Raw genomic sequence first — 16,947 nt, forward strand, 5'->3', positions numbered from 1 at the left:
CTGTTTTTTGCTTCAGGAGGGGTCTTAAATTGGGAGTCACATGAGGTGACAGAATGTGAATGGGAAGAATTAAGGGGGGTGAGATAGCAGAGGAGGCTGTGTGACAGCCAGAGAGTTGTTTCCGGTGGATCAAAATCATGTTAAGTGGTGCTAAGAATATCACTTTTGACCTGATTGTTCTGAAATGTTGATTTCTCTAGGACTTGTTGATACATGACACTGGAAGTGCTGGGAGGGAAAGGCGACAGATCCCAGCTTCTGATGAGTGTCCTGTTTCCTGCTCACGTAGTACTTCCATTCTCTTAAATCCAAAGGCTAAACAAATCACGGACTAATATAGACTCAGAGCTGAACTGATGCCAACAGAGTGCAGTCGTGGAGGGAGAGCAGACTAATACGATTTTCGTCTGTCTGCCTGGCCTGGCCAGGATGGATGGACCTCATGGTGTAACTAATGGTGCCGAAACTTCTTGAGTCCTCTGCTTCTGGGTTAACCCTTCAAGGGGAGGTTTTTGAAACCCGCTGTTGGGGCGTTCAGGTCTGGCTCCGGGGTCTTCTCTCCTTGGAAGCGGGTGTCGCTTGGTTATATCATTTCCGTTCTTCCCTTGCTCACTTTCTTGTGGTTAGCCCTTGCGGATAACTTGGGTGTGTGTATGTGGTCCACAGCCATATCGCATCTTTGTAGCTGTGCTGTTTCAAATCTACCTCTGTCTGGAGAAGACTTTCCAGTAGCCCTTTGTCCCAGGTACCTTGTGAATTATGCCACCAGTGAAAAGTAGGACTCAGCAGACGTTGTTATTCGGTGGATCCCCTAGTATTTTGTACTCATTTCAAGGTGACAGTAACTTATTTAAAAAATATTTGGATTCCTTCTGCAGTCATGCTGCTGATCCGTGTGTGTATTTTAGGGGAAAGTACGACTCTCGATGATGCTCCTCCACCCCCAGATTCTTTCCAAGGCTGGTGGGTTTTTTTGTTTTTGTTTTATTTTTTGGCCGCGCTGCGCAGCATGTGGGATCTTAGTTCCTCAACCAGGGATCGAACCCGTGGCCCACCCCCCAGCATTGGAAGCATGGAGTCTTAACCACTGGATCCCCAGGGAAGTCCCCAGGGCTGGTGTTCTTGCTGGCACTCCCCCTGGGGGACCCTTCTTCCTTTTGATCAGCAGCACAGTGAACGTTGCTCCCAGAAAAGGGCATAGACTCGGGGCTTGGTTGGAGAGCAAGCCCGAACCCTAACTCTTGGTGAGTGGATGATGAACAGTGTTGTGAGGCCTGCCACATCTTGTGGGGGGGCTGGAAAATCCCGTTGCCTGGGGTATGGGAATTGTCAAGGTTGAATAGCATCACGATCCCTATCTTGGAATGGAAAGGCTGGCTGGGGCCATGTCACTGGGAGACCAGCCGAGCCCAGAGTAGCTGTTTTGTGTCTTTACACCCGTTGCTGAAGTGTCCCTTGTTAGGCCGAGCAGTTCGTCTTTCTCCAAACCACCTGGCACAGTGCGGGCCGTGTGAAGCGCTTTCTCAGGAGGGAGATGGAGTAAGTTACAGAGCTCATTGTCTGGAGGACTGAAACCATTACTACTCGTCCATGAACAGGTAGTATTGTTCTCCTCTGCTTCTGTTTGCTAAGGCATGATGCCCATGTGGGCAAACAGAGAGATATTTTATTAGAGACCCAGCACCACCATGCTTTGAGGATTCATTCTCCCCCAGTCTCTGCTAGACCAGGATGAGGTCAAAGCCACATGGCATCTAGCTGTAATTTTAGTTTGACCATCAAAGGATAAATGGCGAAACAAAACGAAACGAAAGAAGCAAAGGGGAAAAAAAGAGGAAACCTCAGACACAATAAAATTGTTCCCAAGGCACATGGCAGCTCAGTAGCAACGTGAGGGGGAGAGGAGAGGGTGGCCCTGCTTTCGTGCAGAGTAGAGCAGATGTGTGCCCTCTGCCCCATTCTCCAGTTTAAGGCTTAGATGCGGCGTGATTGTCAGGGCAGAATTTTCTTCCCTGGAAATTTAAAACTGTTTAACCTTAATAGGTACAGTATTTCAATCTGAGCTGAGCTGGTTGCTTTCCTAAGCTATATCCTGAAATAACCTAGAGCAGTATGACACCGTGCATCCCATGAGATTCCTCCCCCTTTCCCTTCCCTCCTGTAATCTCAGGACTTGGCCAGGTGCAACATTTATGTGAATGGCTTCTGAGTGATTCTCTAGACGCGTCTGTCATGTTCTTCTAAAAGGTTTGGACACAGTATCAATTGATGTGTTGGGATCTTCCTCACTTTTGACAATCTCCTAACTCCTCTCAGTTTTGAAAAGACAAGAGCAACACAAAAGCCGTATTTTCCCTAAATGGTTAACACAGTATAATTGGAATAAAAATTAAAAGGCTTTTTTTTTTTTTTACAGACATAGATATTTAACTCTATTGACTTGTAGAGAGTTTTATTGAGATATAAGTACAGCACAGTGCACAGATCCTCAGTGGTGAGATGGACGAACTTTTACTTTTGTGAACATCCGTGAAACCATCCCCCAAAGCAATATATAGAATGAGGTTGGAATGCTTTTTCTGTACAGGGCCAGATAATGAGTATTTTAGGCTTTGTAGGCCAAACAAGCTCAGTGGCAGCCTCTCAATTCTGCCATTGTGTGTGAAAGCCGCCAAAAGTAATACCTACGGGAATAGGTGTAGGTGTAGCTGGGTCCCAATAAAACTTTATTCATAAAAACAGATAGTGGCTGAATGTGGCTCCTAGGCTGTAGTTTGTGGGGCCCCGAAAAGGAGTATTACCAATTCCCCTGGGGTCTCACTTATTCAAAGCTTCCCACGACTGCTGACCAAAATTCTCACCCTGGATTAGTTTCATCTATCACCATGGATTAGTTTTGCCTGTTTTTTAGCTTCTTAGCAATGGGATTGTGTAGCAAATAGACTGTCTCATGTCTGGCCCTACTTGGCGTATGTGTGTGTTTCACCCGTATTGCCAGCAGCATGGTTTGCTCCTTTTTATTGCCATGTGCTGTGCCACAGTGCAGGTGTCCTCTCTGTGCTTTTGGGTATGTGGATTGCTTCCAGTTTCCTGCTACTATAAGGCCCTAGGAACATTCTCACCCAGATCTTCTGGAGGAATATGTGTGTTGGATTCTGTTCACACTCAGGAGTGGACTGGGAGAGTGATATGTGTGTTTAGCTTGCATTGCCCTTTTGAGAGAGACTTGAACACTGGATTTCAAATGATATCTTTTGAAATGCACCAGCATAGTGGTTGTTGGGTGTGTGAGTGGCACACAGGAGGGGGAGCAGTAAAAAGATCGGGGTGGGGCGTTTCCCTGGTGGCGCAGTGGTTGAGAGTTCGCCTGCCGAGGCAGGGGACACGGGTTCGTGCCCCGGTCCGGGAAGATCCCACATGCCGCGGAGCGGCTGGGCCCGTGAGCCATGGCCGCTGAGCCTGCGTGTTTGGAGCCTGTGCTCTGCAACGGGAGAGGCCACAACAGTGAGAGGCCCGCGTACCGCAAAAAAAAAAGATCTGGGTGGGATCAGAGGCCAGCTTGCCCAAGCTCCAGTGCACGCCCCTTCACGCAGGGCTTTGCTTTCTGGCCCCAGTGGGAGCTCCTCCCACTGGGGGGCCTGTTTCTGGGAACTCCTCCCACTGTCTTCATTAACCCGGAAGAGATCCTGCAGGCTGAGCGCAGAGGTGGACTCACTTTGCAGGTGCTTCCCAGGAGTGCCCTGCAGGTGATTGTGGATAAACGTTTAAGCACTGTCTCCACTACCTCCCTGAAGAGAGCTCTTCCCACACTCCTTCCAACCCCAAGAGTAGTGTTGGAATCAAGGTCAGGATCCACAGAAGATGTTTCCGTTGGTTTTCAGAAGGGCTACTTCACAACCAATTAAGCCTTTGTTTTAAGAGTAGTTTGGCCAAAGGTTGATGTTTTAACACCAAGTCAGATGTGATTTAGGAAAAAAAAACTCCACACGCAGCAAAAACAAACTGTGTAGACCTTTCTTCGTTGTTTTTCTTTTCAGATGTGCAGTGGTTTGTGTGTGTGTGTGTGTGTGTGTGTGCACAAAGACAACTAGGAGAGGATCCAGAAGAAATGGACCATTTTATTTGTTTACACAGCTGAGCGGTGGAGATTTTGTAGTGGGTGTTGCTTTCCCTTTCATCCTCGAGGCTGCAAGCTTCCATCTGAGTTCTCCCAGCCCATACCATTCTGCTTGGTCTTAGAACTCGTCTGCCATGATTCACTACGGCCTGAGGACCTTCCTCCAGGGCCTGGGTGCTTTGTGGAGCCAGCGAGAGAAGGATACAATTTGGAGAGTGTCCTGTCCCCTCTTGGTCCTTTATTCTTCAATGTGAACTTGGCACTCAGTCTTGTCCGTATCATAACATTGTTAAGATTCCTGAGGTTCTATGGCTCAGGGTCCATCTCTTTGCCCCAGTAAGTAGATCCTTGGTGTTCGTGATAAAAATGTCCAGAGAATTGTACCAGCAGGTTTGAGCAGGATATTTGAGGGTGCCTGGCTTTTCCCTAGTTCATGCTTCGGATGGTCGTCTCTTGAGTTCTAGGCCCTCCCTCGCTCCACAAGTTCCCTGGCCTTTCAGGTTTTGTGAGGGTTTGCGATATCCATTGAGGAGCAGATCTGGGCTAAGAGGGAGAACTCGCAGAAGCCAGTTCTTCATACAGTTCTTTAGTCCCATCACCAGACTGGCTGTGAGATTTCATGTCCATTTTCCACAAAGAATGCAGTGTGTGTGTGTGTGTGTGTGTGTGTGTGTGTGTGTGTGTGTGTGTGTGTGTGTGTGTGTGTGTGTGTGTGTATGTGAGAGACAGACAGACACAGATGTCATTTCACTAGAGTAGTTTGACAAAGCCTCTGGGTGCCAGTTAACATATTCAAAAGGTTCGTTCACTTGCTATAGTGGTGCATTTTAGCCTAATTGTCTCATTTAAGTCCATACCTCAGAATGCTTGTTCATTCATTCAAAAATATTTATTGTGTATCTAGTGTGTGCCAGGCCCCTGGGGAGTTCATCAGGGAGCAACACGTATCAAGGGAGCTTCAGTTTTGGTGATGCTTTGGATGTTGATTTATAAGCACCCCACCCCCCTTGGTCTGACTCAGTAGGTTTTGGATACAGTCTGGGAGTTTGCATTTTTAATCAGGGTTCTGATTTTTGCCTACTGAAGTTTTGGAATTGTTGCCCCAGAGGCTTCTGAAATCAGTCAATTGATCACTTATCGGCTGCTCAGTCATTTTCGCTTGCTGAGTAAAAATTAAGGGCTGGCCAAGTAATTAAGGGGGATAGCTTTTTCTCATTTTGAGTGAGAAACTAGACTGCCCTTAGGTTCTGATGAGCATTTGAGGCCTTTCCTTCTCCCTGGTTATGGGAGGAGAGCCAGATACTTTTGTAAGGCTCAAGAAGAGGGATTTCTTTGTTTATGGAAGAGTGGCTTGGGCAGTGATGTGCTTGGTCTTAGGGGTCAGAGGCAAAAACAACAGCTGATAGTAGTAGCAGCTTCTGATCATTGAATTCTCCCAGCGCATTGGGTCTGGTGTTAAGTGCTGTATGTGAATTCTTTATTGATTCTTCATAACAACACAGAAGGAAACCCAAATGGCGTAGCTCCTCTTACCACCATGATCCCCATTTTGTGAACCAGGAAATGGAGACTCAGATACGCAAGATATTTTGCGCACGGTCAAGGAATTAGGATTCAAAACTGGGCTGGAGAGAGCCTGTACTACACAGCCTCATGCTGACTACTGTCTGCTCAGAATATAAGCTCAGCAGGGTCTGGGGGTTCCTCAAGCAATGGCGACTAACCAGCTCTCTGGGGTCTATACAAAAGAACCACCTGGGAGCCGCTCAAAAAAATACAGAATCCTGGGTTTTAACCCCTTGGAGATCCTCATTCATCAGGACTGGGTCTGTGTTTCACAGGTTTGAGCAAGCATCACCTAGAAAGTGCCTGGTGGGCTTGTTGAGATGCACATCTGTGGCCCCACCAGAGTTTCAGCTGTAACAAATATTCTGGTGATATTGATGCCGCTTCTGTGGTGACAGCACAGAACCTTCGAGAACCGGTGGGCAAGGGCAGTATTTCCCAACTCTGGCTGCACATTACAGTCCCCAGGGGAGCATTAAAGACAATGCACTGGCCTAGGGGGATGCTGGGATCTGAACCCCGTCCCACTCTGGAAGATTCTGATGCATGTAGCTTCATGAGAACAACTGCTGTAGAATCTTTTGTCTGTTGGCTTATTTTAGCTTGACTCTTTCCCTGGGGGAGAAGAGACTGGCTGCACTCGGAGTTCTAAAGGATGTTCTAAAGGACGTTCAGTGGTAGGAGTCTCTTGAGAACATTTCTTTAACAGGTAATCTCAGTGATGGGCACCGTCCCCTGAGTTAGTACCAATGTGAGAAGGTGGGACTCTGCTGTCATATGCAGGGGGCTGTGGGACCCTGAGACTGAGGGGCCTGGCAGTCTTAAGTGCTGTTCAGACTTCCCCGTGCTGTGAAAATGCAGATGTGGGATCAGTAGTTCCAGGCTGGGGCCTGAGATCCCGCGTTTCTGACACACTCCCAAGGGGTGCTGATGGGCCCCAGAACACCCTTGGAGTGGAGCAAAGGTAGAGTCCGTTTTGAAAGGCAAGGAAACTGAGGAGCAAAGAGGCGAATTGGTTTGTCTGAGGTCCCACTACTTGGTGGAAACAGGGCTGAGACAAGAAGCCAGGAGTCCAGTTTGGCTTAATGTCCATCTTTCAGGGAGAAGTTATCCTCCTGTCCAAGCCAATAGCAGTTGCATTGCATTGGCCAGATAAAATAAAACAATCTCATTTTTACTTGGTGGTTTTTAACTTCTGTCTATTCTAATTGTATCATTGTATTTGTATAAGTTGAGTTATTTGTATCTTTTCATTCTCCACCATATTAAGGCACTTGGGGCCCAGCCTGCAGGGCCTGTAAGAGGGCTGGTGAGGATGCAGAGAAGTTCTGGTTGTCTTTGACTAGAACAACCGGAAAGAATGGAAACAACTGTTCTATATCAGCCATCTGGGTCCCCCATATGGACCACAGCCAGTAGGTGTAGAGGTCTGGTCTGTGGCAGTCAGCGGGTTGTATTTTCTTAGTAACTTCATTTTATTTTATTTTTTATTTATTTATTTTTTGCAGCTATTTATTTATTAAAATTTTTATTTTATATTGGAGCATAGTTGATTCACAATGCTGTGTTAGTTTCAGGTGTACAGCAAAGTGATTCAGTTATACATATATATACAAACCATTCTTTTTCAGATTCTTTTCCCATTTAAGTTACTACAGAATGTTGAGCAGCCTTCCCTGTGTTGTACAGTAGGTCCTTGTTGGTTATCTGTTTTAAATGTAGCAGTGTGTACATGTCAGTTCCAAACTCCCGAGCAGTTTGTGGGATCTTAGTTCCCCGACCAGGGATCGAACCTGGGCTCTGGCAGTGAAAGCACTGAGTCCTAACCACTGGACCGCCAGGGAATTCCCAGTCACTTCATTTTATAAGTTGCACTTTATAATAGTATTTTTATTTTTTTTATAAAGTCCCTGAGAATCATGGGGCCTTTTAGCTAAGCACAGACGTTTCTAAGTGGGTTATGGCTGACCTTTTCAGGCTTATCAAACTTAGCACTTAATTTGTTTCTGGTGTTGGGTTTGGTTGCACGGTATCACATCCTGGTCAAACAGATAAGTGGTCGCAATTTGTTTTTAAACAGTTTACCTCGGAATTGCAGCATACTCTTCAGTGACACAGAAGCGGCGGTTGACCATTCTTCCTAAGGGTTCCACCAAAACCCCTGGGTGGTTGGCGGTTTGTTTAATATTTTAATGAGTAATACATTGAGATTTAAAAAATACCAGAGTAGGCACAGGTGCTATATATTTCTTTATCTATGGCATGTTATAAAAAGAAACATTAGAATCAAATATTTGTGGACTCTTTGAAGCATCTTCACAAAACCCTAGTTTTTTGAGGTACCAGCTGGAAAGACACTTGGTTCCACCAGCTTCTATAACGATTGAGGCCTGGACTGGAAATTTGCATGTCTTTCCGGGCTGGATGAGATAAGACGGCTTAGTGCGGGCTTGGGCTTCTCCACCTCAGCACTATTGACACTTTGGGCTGATGATTCTTTGTTGCACAGGAGACTGTCCTGTGCATGGCAGGATGTTTGTTTAGCTCCAGCCCTGGCCTCTCCCCTCTCCCCTCTGCATGCTACTAGCACCCAACAAAAATGTGGCAGCCAAAAACGTCTCTAGAACTTGGCAGATGTCCCCCCGGGGCCCAGACTGCCCCTGGTTGAGAACCACGGGCTTAGTTTTTCAGCTTCAAGTGGGCACCCTGCCACTGAAGCCCTAGGAGCATTACCTTTGCATTTTAAAGGGATAGGTACAAGAGGAGGTGGGCTGTTCAGCACGTATACTTCTGGAGTTAGATAACCTGGGTTCAGGTCCAGTTTCTGCCAGTGTCTGCCTACTAATTAGGTAAATTAGTTACCTGATTTGTAAAATGGGGGATGATGCTAATTTACAGAGGGTTGTTGGGAGATGAAATGAGATCAGGTCTGTGATGAGGTGGGTAGGGCAGCGGCACACTGCTTGGTAAATACAAGCAGCTGTTTTTAACCACTGGGAACTATGTGAAGTACTCATTTGTAGATTTCAGATCAGCCTTATTCCGTCATGCATTGTATATTTTTTATTTCCTGTCAAGAACATCACACATGATAAATTTGATGACATGGACTATCTTTGCTGAGTAGCAAAGATTTATGACTCCTGTTGGTTGCTGTTTGCATTTCTCTTATGTCACTTGAAAATCCTGCCTAGTCCTTGTAACATTTGACTAGAATGTAAGCTCTTCTGAGGTGTATCTTACTCATCTTTGTATCCTTAGAGCACTGTGTAGGAATGCCTGGGACATAGTAGGTATACAGCAGTGGTGTGAATGTGTTGAAATACTGTATACTGTGGGCAGAAAGGGAACAGAGGACGTAAGTTTGCATTTTTTTTCATAATAACCTCTTTCATAACATGAGAGGCCAATAAGTATATTTTTCTGGTACTCAACCAAATAATTTGAGATAGGCCTTCAGTCCCCGTGTAAACTTAATATTCTCTCCCAGGTATCTCATATTTTGATTTCAGCTCTCCTTCAGTGCGTGAATTTGTACCCTGTCTTAATGACGATGGCACTGCCCAAACAACGCATAACCATAGTTGGACTGGTTTATATTTATGTAATTATCTTCTAATTTTCAAGATGCTTGGAGGTTAGTTGGTTTTTAAAAGAAATATTAACTTTTTTTTTTCTTTAAATGACAAGTAGTGTTACCCATTGGATTATAACATTTTCTCAGACTTTGACAATTGTCATTAATTCCTGCAGCGGACTTACCAAAAAAAAAATAAATAAATAAATTAAGCACTTTCCTACTTGTAGCTGGATGATCCTTCACAAGCAAATTCATTCCTTTCTATTCCCAAACCTTGTGCCTCCTTGAATTTCGAGGTTGAGATGAAGCTCTAGAGTAAAAAAACGTTGGTTGACAGTCAGAAACTGTCCAAGGCTTGAAAATGGATGTGTGTGTGGTCGTAGCCCATCCTGGGGCGGTGGTGGGGGACTAGAGGATTCCTTTCGCCAGAGCTTTGGCGAGGCTGCCCCATAGGGAAGATAGTCTTGTGTCAATAGGTTTTAAGTTGATTCAGTAAGCACTGTTGATGATTGAAATTGAAGAATTGTGAAGACAATTCATCTTGAGGAACACAGAGCAGGGAGTATGAGCCGGGCTGCTGGGAGCAGACATTGACGTACGGGCCGTCATCAAACTAATTGTTGTTTGAATTACCTGTTATGATCCGATGACAAATCTGCCTTGCTCCTGCCACTGGAGCAGAAAATGTAGCTTGAATTGGCGTGATGTTAGCAAGTGTAAACTGTACTTCAACAAGATGGATAAACCCAATTATGGGGCAGACCTGTAGAGAGAAAATCCATTTAAATCTCGTAATGTTAAGCAGAGCTGTGTTTAATTCATTTGGACCAATTTGGGAATGATGTATGAGTGTTGGTGAACATTAGTCAACGGGGGGACCACTTGGAGGAAGGGGATGCGTTGATGCTGCTAGCCACTTGGGGAGGCATCTGGGGTGTCGTCTCAGCAGCCTGCACTAATGGCGGGGAAAGGCAGAAATGACAAAACGATGTACTGACCGCCGTCAGGAGAGCAGCATTGTGTAAATGAACCAATAAGAAAAACATATGAAGCAGAAACGAGAGGAGGTGTTTTTCCTAAATGCTGCTGACGGTCCAAAATATATAGGAAACTTGAGGTTCTTCTTATGTGTTTCCAGCTCCCCAATATCCTTGTGGGTTTTTCCAAGCCTTGTAGTAGGAAGCCTAGGAAATGCTCTTTCTATTTCCTTAATGATGATTTAAGAGAGGGAGAGAGAGAGAGAGGGGAAAGGGACAGCTAAGTTTAAATTGATAATCTTGGGGCATTTGATTCTCTACTGGAAAGCAGTCAAGAAGGCATTATTGTTCTGAAATACATATATTATGCATATTTGCAAGAGAGTTTGGAAGGTCTTATCTATTTAAAGTTTTCTATTTTTCTTTAATAGCTGTTGAGGGGTGACCCAGCTTTGTATGTATTCAATAGTAGGTGCTCAGTATATACTGATGAGGTGAAGGGCAACATTGAACTTTAGAGAAGTAACTTTCGGAGCTAAATACTGGTGTTTACACAACTCAGACTCATTAGGATCTATGTGGACCTTGTATTCTAGATTCATCCAGTAGTTTGCATTCCTGGGAATTTTATGATTTTCATCTAAAAATTTCTGGTTTTACTCCCCCCACCCCCCATTTCTATAGTGTTGGTTTGGTCCAGGATGGTCTTAGAAGACTCTAGTTTCCTTTTGTTTTGGGAGGAGCTGGTAAAGCCTGCCATTGAGTTGTTACTGTTTGGTTTTTCTCTTTTGGTTTTGGGGTTTTCTTGTTGCTTTTCTTTTGTGGAGTGGACTGGACTTGGACTCCAGGCTTGTTCAAAGGAGCATTTGAAAGACTGGAGGACTGATTAAGGAGCTTGGCAGTGGACGGCCAAGAAATTCATGGTTGTACAGTCTTGCCCCCAGCCCATAAGTCTAACCATTGGGAGTGCTGGTGTAAATGAAGGTTAAAGTCCTAGGAGCTTTTTTCTCTAATTGGGGTACAGTTCATTGTATGGGGTGGTGGTATACATTAAGTGTTCCTTCCAGGCAAATCTTTTCTCCCAGAGGCAAATTTATTAGAATTTTACTTTCTGACTTTCTCCAACTCAGTTGAGGAAAGAATCCAGGGATGATAATAAAAAGTTAAGATTTTACAATTATGGCTCAATACTGAATTCCGAGAATCTGAATATTCTAGACTAGTTTAACAGTAGAATTTAGGCAGAACACTTTGAGATAATTTAAACTACCATCTCCACCAAAACCCACCAAGCACATCGAAGCCCTCAAGTTGATCCGGCTGTTGGTAGACCTCCCAATCATTTCAGAACAAGTAATGCAACTAAATGAATTTGGAAGAAACATTGAGATGTGCTTCCGAATCTGAAGGAAGAAATTTGCACTGAAAGAGGGAGCATCCCTTGTGTCCCGTGAGCTTTACTGGGGCTCTGTCTGGTTTGACTCGAAAGTGCTTTCAGGATTTATACTCCTGGGGGTGGGGTATAGACAATGTGCACTGGGCAGGCGGTGAGTAAGGGGGTTTTTGGAAAACAGACTCTTAGGGAAAAGAAAGCATCTACTTTCTGGGTAGAATGGCCTATCTGTGGTAGGGGTAAGTCTTTTCAGGGTCCAGGAGGGGTGCTTTCTTGATTAACTTGTCCCTTTCTGGTCTTGGAACAGGGCTGAAATCTGGCAGTCATGTGTGCAAAGAGGCATTTTTGTCCTTTTGATTAGATCCTCAGATATAAATAGATAGTAGAAGACCTAGGAATACTTAAAATATGATACAAAAATGAAATAGTGAGATAATATCAACTCGAGCTTAAAGTAAGTTATTTTCTATAGAATTAAACAATAATTAGCTTCCTTATGGTATCAAGTTCTAGATAAGGGATTAGTTGATGTATGGAATCTATAAGACAATTCAGAAGATGTTTCAGGAATCACAAAGTTCTGAATTTGGTTTTTATCCTTAAAACCAAAAGCAAACCTCTCTTCTTTCCTCCTCCTGGTCTTCAGGTGCTTAGTTAGGGCTGAAAAAGCCAAGAATTTTCCTGTTAATTAAAAAAAAAAAACCTCACTGACCCAACGTAGGCAGGCATTTTTTTCGTGAAAGAGAACTTAAAGGAAGGTTGAAAAATGTCCCCAGGCTCAAAAGGAGGTGTTTCCCAAGCCACCACCGTGCTTTGTGTACCCGATTTTGTTTTGTGTTGTCTTAAAAAACTTGTCACTTGTCACATTTTCACAATGGTGAGTGAAAGCAGTTGACACATGTCACAGAAGACCTGATGTGTGAAGCCATTTCTGTCTGAAGAATTGGCACTCAGGGCCTGAATTCTGGAGGAAAAGGCTTCAGTCACATGGTAGACCCTCTTTCCTTGGAAGAGGGGAACCCCTGCTTCAAAAAAAAAGGGCAACCAAAAAAAAAAAAGAAACAACTATGTTTTGCTCTGATGGCTTTTCAGTTGGGTTACATCTGCCAGTTTATCTTCATCAGAAAATAAGTCTGAATATACTTATCATTTCCCCACAAGCACACTCCTCCTGCCATGATTTTGTCATTTTAGGAGAGTGTAGGGAAGGCACCAAGTTCGTTGTTGTTGTAGACCGGATTGGATGCCGCTGCCTCCACAACTGTGTTTTTCTTTTTTTTTAATAATAATAAGTTGAGAGTTGTTTGGTGTTTTTTTCCTCTGGCCTTATTGGAATTTTTGGCCACAATGCTTCTCTCCAGGCCCCTGGTTTTGCAAAGCAGTTAAAGGAGCCCGACAGTGACTTGCACATGTCGGGAGCGGATGAGCTGACGTGTAGAAAATACACACACACAAAACCACATGCCCCATGCAAAGCAGATACGGTTTTGATTTCGACCTCCGTGGTTCTGCTATCGTTGCTTTTTCCGTGAGAGTGGATCTTTATCTTTCGGCCGACTTCTGGTTCCGTTCATGGTTTGTGGTTTCCAGTTGCCATCACAGCTCGTGAACTTGGCTGCTTGGGGACCAAAGGGACTAGGGCTCCTGGCCCGTGAGAGTCTGAGGAGAGAGAGTCCCAGGCTGGCCTTCCCAAGGAATATTGAGATTGGAGATCTGCGCCTGGGCCCGGGTTCCCTGGCAAGTGGCCGCAGAGCCATTGTCCCCGTCCTGGATCCTCTGCTGTCACACGCTCCCCACCTGGGGTTTCTTCTCTCTCTTTCTGTGTTAGTTATGTAATGTCTCTAAGGACTATTTTGGAAACATCTAGACCAACTTGTGATTGATCTTCCTGTTCTCTGTATTTCCCGTGATTCCCTTGCTTTCCTCTCATCTTCTTTGGCAGGAAATATTTTTTTCCTCATTAACGAGTTTCCAGGTCAAAATTTCCCGTAAAGTATGAACTTTTCTTTATCCCAGTATTTGATTTCCACCACTTTTTTTTTTTTTTGGTTTTGTTTTTACGTAAAGCTGAAAACTTTAAATTGGGCCAATGGCTTAATGGCTCTGTGCCTCCGTTTTCTCATCTGTGGAAAATGGGTTTCATAAGAGGACTTGCCTCCTGTGTGGGTCTTTGTGAGATCCTGTGAGAGGGTTTAGCCCAGTGCCTGGTCCATGAGAAAGGTTTAATGGTGGTGTTACTGTTACCAATCGGGTGTCTGAGGAAACCCATCGGCCCCAGGCAAATGGGGACAGTTGGTCACCCTGACAACACTGTTGTTACACTCTTGCCAAGTTGACAAGTTGATGATGGACTGTGTGGCATACCTTTTTGTGCTTTTTCTACTCCCCCCCCGCCCCCACCAAAAGAATCTGGTTCTGAGTTATTTCTCCTGTAAGCGAGTGGGCCGAATCAGGAGGCCAGAATACCTTTTGAAGAGTCTGGGTTGTGACATAATTTATCTCCCTGGGGAGGGCAGACAAAAAACTGATCGAGAGACTGGACTTGGAATTATTCAGCTTCTGATGGACATGAAGTTAGCGACAGCAAGACAGGGATTCGTGGCCTTTTGGCTGTAGTGTCTGCTCTCTTCTTTGGTCTAATTTCTATTGCTTCGAACTTCATTAAAAAAATAGATTTTAAAAGGCATCCCTTTTGGTTCTTGAAAGGCAGAGGGCTGGCTCCTGGCTTGCGAACCTAATAACACTTATTTCTTTCTTTATGAGGGAGTTTCCTGGGGCCACTGTGGTCAGGTTATTGTTTGTCTGAATCTGTAATAAGCGTGTAATAGCCCCGTCCTCCTCCACTTTGTCTCAGAGACAAGTGGCCCTAGTGGGTTTCTGGGGACAAGAGGCCTTCAGAACCTGTGATTAGAAGCTCACTGCTCCGGGGCCCTGGGTGCCAGCACCCATGGTGGGAGGGGCAGCATGTCTGCAGTTGAGTCCGTGCCCACAACACAGGTCCCCTCGCTGGAACTTTCCTGGGAGGTTCTCCTGGGCAAGAAATCAGTGAGTGGACGGCGTTCTCGGGCCTGTTCACACTTCCGCTTGGATAACAGCGATGCAGTAAGGAGCTTGTCCGGAATGATTTATTCTCAGTGGAGGTTAAGAAATGACATCTATTCTCCCAATCGACTTGACAGCAGTCACTGTTTCTTTAACACCTCCTGGCTCCAGAAGGTCCAGTTCAAACCTCCCTCGTTTGCAGAAGGCCGAATTCACACACAGGGCTGGGCGGTTTGTCCGTTTTTATGGCTCTCTTTAGCTTTTTCAGAGGCCAAAAGGAAAAGAGAGTGAAATATGAGAAGTCAGAAAACAGTCAATGGACTTTTTTTTTTTCTTTTTAAATCCTCACGCCCCTCTTTTTGGCTTTGGGACGCGTAAAACAACAGAAGAGTGTGTTTACGCTCTCCCACCCTCCCACCTCCCTTGGAAAAAAAAAAAGGACTTGTGTTTAGCAGTCATTGTTCATCAGAAAGGTATGGTATTTTTGTTGGCCTTGGCCAGACCTCTGTAGCCGGTCAGTGGCCTTGGGCTGCAGAAGGCGCCTCCATTTCCCTGCCCTCTTCCAGTGTCATTTGTAGCATCCTGGCTGGTGGCGTAGCTCTCATCCAGAGCAGTGCCTTACCTTTTCAGTTGGTCCGTCCCTCTAAGTGATGACTTACGCCATACCTCTCAGAAATGTCTTAATTTACTTCATTTAATAGTTTTGCCTCCTTTCTATCCCCCCTCTCCCCAAATTAACTCCAATCACAAAACTCCTTCCCCGGGCAGCCCTTGGTGAGATGAGGCATTTTCCTCTGGGGAGGACTTTGTCTTTGGGAATGGCAGTGGGGAAGAACAAATTAAGGGAGAGGATGAAGCTTCATAATTAGAACTAGGGGTCCAGGAGGTCTGCCTCTGAGTTATCTGCTTGTGGAGAGCTTTGTTCTCTGGGCCTCAGTTTGCTTGTCTGTGAAATGCCTCCATAGGATGCGCACGGAGGTGGGAAGCTGTGAAAGGGCTGTACTATCTGGAGTTCAACGTTTTTGCTGTAAAAAGGAGGCATTCTAGGGTGATGGATGAGGGCTCTGGCACTGACGTTAGACACACCTGGCGTCACCCATTTAGTGCATGTGGGACCATGGCGAGTTCTGGAGCCGCCCTGCCACGGCACTTTTATCTGCAAAATGGGGACAGAACTGATCCCAGAGGATTAAATAGGAAAACATACATACAGTGACCAGTGCCGAGTACGGAGCAGCAGTGGTTGCTTTTGTTCAAAGCGGAATGATATTTGTCGTCCTTTCAGGTTCTGACCCTTCCTCGGGTGCGTGGTTTGTTTTGCTGCTAATGAAGGCGAGTGGACAGTCGTCGTGCTTGATTTTCATGCCATCTTTTCTGGTTAAATTGCTTCTGCTTCTGAGAAGTATTGAGAGATGAACTGTATTCTCCTTGTCAGATAGGTATTAAAATTGGACTTTGAAAGCAACGTCAGGATCTTTCCGTAGCAGGAGTCACATTCATTTGCTCCTCAGCTTCTAACTTACATTTTAGTTATTCCTCTCCCTCCAGCCACATACATAAACACATACAGTCATTGATTTCTTTCTTTTTTCATGTATTACTACAAGGATCAGTTTCTTCTGGCTTAATTCCAGAAACAACATGCCTGTCTTTTTTCATCCTTGAAGAAAAACAGTCCGAAGCACCATAATTCCTTAAATTGGATTTCAATGCTTGATCCCCTTATGTTCAGTAAACAGAGTGTTCTATGAAACATCATTGTTTGGGAGCAAGAGGCTAGCAGCCTTGCTTTTTTCAGAAGGAAAGGCACTGTGGTGGAGCCTCCTGGGGTGAGACTGTGGGTGAGGTCCAGGCAAGGTGAATGCCCATCTTCACTAGGGATAGAGGAATGAATCCCTTTCCAAAAATCCTGGTGAAAGTTGGGAGGGCTGCCTGTTTATGAGCAGAGTTTAGTTTGGGAAGAAGCCTGCAGTGTGTGTGTGTGTGTGTGTGTGTGTGTGTGTGTGTGTGTGTGTGTGTGTGTGTGTGTGTGTGTGTGTGTAACTCTATTAGTGCCATGGGTAGCCACCACTTGAAAGCCTTGGGGTTCCTATATTCAAATCAAAGGCTCCCAGGAGCAAAGATAAAGGGGACAGTGTGATCTTCAAAGACGAGAGGATAAAAACGTAGTGGGGAATATTTTCTGGGTAATTCTGCAGTTCCTCCCCCCCCAACCCCCTCTTTTTTTTGAGAAATATTAAGAGTGTCCACAGCTTCCTTTCACTTGCAGTTT

At 45.1% G+C, this 16,947-nt stretch overlaps 1 protein-coding gene across 6 annotated transcripts in view; it reads left to right on the forward strand.

Annotated features, from left to right (window-relative positions):
- TCF7L2 (transcription factor 7 like 2) overlaps positions 1-16,947 on the forward strand; it is a 197,781-nt gene that overhangs the window by 13,726 nt on the left and 167,108 nt on the right. The window lies entirely within an intron of this gene.

The sequence above is a fragment of the Grampus griseus genome, assembly GCF_964374135.1.
Source record: "Grampus griseus genome assembly, chromosome: 16".
NCBI lineage: Eukaryota > Metazoa > Chordata > Mammalia > Artiodactyla > Delphinidae > Grampus > Grampus griseus.